Raw genomic sequence first — 4,184 nt, 5'->3', positions numbered from 1 at the left:
GAGTGACAAGTTCAATTCACTGAATTCAGCCAAATAACCCAAATGCTAATCCTATTATTTCCTTACCATCTCTAACATAATACCAAAAACAATTTTTTTTTTTTGAAATAGCATATGGTAATTCACTAAACACACATGATCAACCCAAAAAAATATCATCATTATTCATGAACTTAGACATAGTTATCACCTTCCTCACATTTATATATAAATCCATCCAATCTTGGTCTCAAAATACACAATCAAACATATTTTTCATTTTTTGCCTAAGTACTAAATCTCCTCATTATTGTCATCACCATAAACTTAACATGGAGGAAGCCACAGTGTTAATTGTAGGTGCTGGTCCTTCAGGCCTTGCAATTTCAGCATGCCTCGCACAAAACTCTATTTCTCATATAATCCTTGAGAAAGAGGATTGCTCTGCTTCTCTTTGGAGAAAAAACACTTATGATCGTTTAAAAATTCATCTTGCTAAGAAGTTTTGCTTTCTACCATTCATGCCTCACCCACCTTCAAGCCCAACATTTCTCTCCAAAGCAGACTTTGTTCAGTACATTGACAGATATGTTGAGCATTTTGACATCAACCCTCGCTATTGTCGTTAAGTGGAGTCTGCTTCTTATGATGAAGGTGGAAACAAGTGGAGGGTTGAGACGAACATTACGAGGGAAGGGAAGGTGGAGACTTATGAGGCGAAGTTTCTTGTGATTGCACTGGGTGAAAATAGTGAGTGTTACATTCCTGATCTTCAAGGTCTTGGAAGCTTTGAAGGAGAGACTGTACACTCTAAATACTACAAACGTGGTTTAGACTATAAATCTAAGAGAGTTTTGGTTGTTGGGAGTGGTAACTCAGGAATGGAGATTTCTTATGATCTCTGTAACTGGGGTGCCACCACTTCCATTCTCATTCGTAGCCCGGTAATTTTTTAATCAAACTTATTTTCAAATTTCCTAGTTATTGTTGCACCAACGGTATTCATTCACATTTTGAATAAATGTGATGCAGCTGCAACTGTATTCGCGGTAATTTATATAAAGCCTTATGTATATATATAGCCTTATATATCCATACAACTTTCGTCATCATATTTTAATTCTTCATGTCAACTTGGATGTTTATGTTTTTTAAAGCACAAGGACACATGTATCCTCTTCAACTTGATGGTTCCTTGTCTTTATTTCTATCTCATCAATTAAAAGTTAACACGTCATTTAAATTTTCCCACACAACTCTTAATTTTGACCTGCGCATGTTAATTTTTAATTTAACTACTAATATTCCTAATAGGAATGAGCCCAACTTCCCATCAATATATGATTTGGATATCAAAGATCTTGTGTTTCTTTACATAATTTTTTTTAATGAAAATAAAAATGTTTTTGATTTGTAGCTTAATGTGATCACCAAAGAATTGATCCATCAAGGCATGCGAATGGTGAAATATTTGCATGTCCAAGTTGTGGATAAAGTCATTACATTCTTGGGAAACCTAAAATATGGGGATCTAACACAGTTTGGGATTTATCAACCCAAACATGGACCATTATATGTCAAGTTCCTTACTGGGAAATCTGCAGTCATTGATGTTGGAACCGTTGGAAAGATTAAAGAGGGAGAAATAAAGGTACTTAATTAGTTAAGACAGTGTATATCAAGATCTTTTGTCCTAATGTCTTAATAGTTTAGGACATAGCAATTTAAGAACAAATTATGAAATATGTTATATGAATGCCAAACTCTAATATATCGATTATTTACAATTAACTATTTTTCTTCTTTTTTCTTCCATTCTCAGGTCATTCCTTCAAATATAAAGAGAATTGAGAAAAACAAGGTGGTCTTTGCAAATAATATTGAAAAAGAGTTTGATGCGATTGTGTTTGCTACTGGTTATAGAAGTGTAGCTCATAAATGACTTAAGGTATGAGATAAAAATCTAATTAACTTCTCCACAAGCGTTTGCAGTTATTTGATCAATTTTAGGGTAAATTAAAAACAGAATCACATATATATGAACAATGTTTTTACTTATTCTAAAAATTATGTAACTCAAATGCAATATCTTACTTGTGCGTTAATATAAGTTTGCGAAGAAGTCTAGTTTTCTGGTGAACTAAATTTTTCTTAGTGCTCAGTAGTTGAAGGCTAAACGGTTACCTTGTTTTCATTTAGTTTTGTTCTCAAACATGCAATCCAAACACATCAAATTAATTGCAGGATTAAAACTATATTCTAAATGAATATGGGATGCCAAAAAATGATTACCCAAACCACTGGAAGGGAGATCATGGGTTGTACTTTGGAGGATTAGCAAGAAGAGGCTTATGGGGAGTCAAAATGGATGTTGAGGCTATTGCTGAGGACATTACCCAATCTTTGAAGCAAAACCAGTGATAAATAATTAATTTGTTGAAAATTAAAGCCACTGCCCATAGTTTATATAGTTTGGGCTTTTGTATAATAATCATTAGTAAAATAAAGGCTTCTTAGCACAACCTACATTACTCACCCCTGGCCCATGTGAGTTGTTAATAGGCCCAACTAATGATCCATATGTTTTGATGTGTATCATATGTATGACCCTCTTTAGTTATATGAGAACTATACCCTCAATATTGTAAGTAAATAATACGAGAAAGTATTCAAAATTTTGAGTTGTTGCTCTTCCATTTTACTTGTGTTCTTGCTTTTCTCTTTTAACTTAGTTGTTTGTTGGTGGGATAATTTATCCCTATCAATTTGGTGCTTTCAATTTGCTTATCATGCCTCCCAAACCATATTTCTTTCATTTCCCTTTAACTTTTGGCTTCAATATTTGCTGATAAGTTGTCATCTCCGACCAGTCATTTTAGGTTGGTATAAAACTTAGGTCAAAGATAGTCAAAACAACCCAAATAACGTGCATCTTAATAAAGAATATTTTTTTTACATCGAAAAGATAAATTGCACCTCCGCTAGGAATTGATTCATGGATCTCCTCCCCCACCCAAACCATATGTCACCTAACTCTTACCACTTGAGCTATCTTTCGGTGAAGAAAAGTATCAATATTAAGATAAAAATAAGCTCAATTGTCTCTACTTATTTCGTGAAATAATCATTTTTTTAAATGATAATTTATATATTTTTGAACCGTTTTTTTATGCTTAACAACAAAAGGAACAAAGGGAAAAACAAAGAAAAAAAACCCTACTGCCTATCCGTCACCGCCCCAAGATAATCAGCCAAAATTAAGTTCTCCATGCCAAAATGATAATTTATGTAATTTTGAACCGTTTGTGTGCATACTTTTGATAAAAAGCAGAATTTGAAAAAAAAACCCAATTATTTCTTTAAACTAATTTTAGTAACTTTTGAAATATCAATTATTTATAGTATATTTTAAGTGAAAAATAATTTTTATATTTGTAAATAAAATTAATTTAAAATTTTCAAAAAGCTCTTAAATAAAATTAATTTTTTTATTTAAATATAAAATCACTTTTTTAGGCGGACACAACGAGATCAATATGTGATTTTTTTTTAACAAACCAATATGTGATTTTTGATAGAATCTATTCACATTCATAGGTAGGAAATAATAAAACATGAGATTAAGATATCTATCTATCTATCTATCTATCTATCTATCTATCTATCTATCTATCTATCTATAAACTATATAAAGGGAGAGTTTCATTCAACAATTAATTTCAAAAACTATGGAAGTTTGGCATGGGTATTTTAGTAAAAGAGTAATTTATTTCTCTTGGATTGAATCTCAACCGTTGATTCACAAGCATTTGATTTATCAAAGTGCCTAATAATGATAATAATGATTTGCAAAAAAAAAAGTGCCTAATAGTGAATTATGAGAAGTTAAAAAAATTAAGCCAATTTAGGAGTTACAAACATTTAAGAAATTAATTTATAAGAAGTTAAAAAAAATAAACCTTTAGCATCCCACTTTAAATTACCTAATGATGTTACAACAACCATTCATATTCTACAATCATATTCTCATATGTTTTCTATTATTGCATAGAAAATAAAAAAATGTCTTAAATGTGCATATTTTGTAACCTTCAAAATTTGTTTAAAATCCTACATCAAAGTATCTAATCATGACACAAAAATAAATAATTAAAACAAAGAGAAAAAACCATTCCACTTCTATAACTCCATTCCTATTTGCTTAC

The 4,184-nt window shown here is 31.0% G+C and overlaps 1 pseudogene; it reads left to right on the top strand.

Moving 5' to 3' along the window:
• The first annotated feature begins 311 nt into the window (after positions 1 to 311).
• LOC130746829 (probable indole-3-pyruvate monooxygenase YUCCA10) lies at positions 312 to 2,400 on the top strand (annotated as a pseudogene).
• Positions 2,401 to 4,184: the final 1,784 nt, after the last annotated feature.

The sequence above is a fragment of the Lotus japonicus genome, chromosome 1, assembly GCF_012489685.1.
Source record: "Lotus japonicus ecotype B-129 chromosome 1, LjGifu_v1.2".
Lineage (NCBI taxonomy): Eukaryota > Viridiplantae > Streptophyta > Magnoliopsida > Fabales > Fabaceae > Lotus > Lotus japonicus.
The sequence above is the reverse complement of the archived record's forward strand: the minus strand, read 5'-3'. Positions and strand labels throughout refer to the sequence as shown.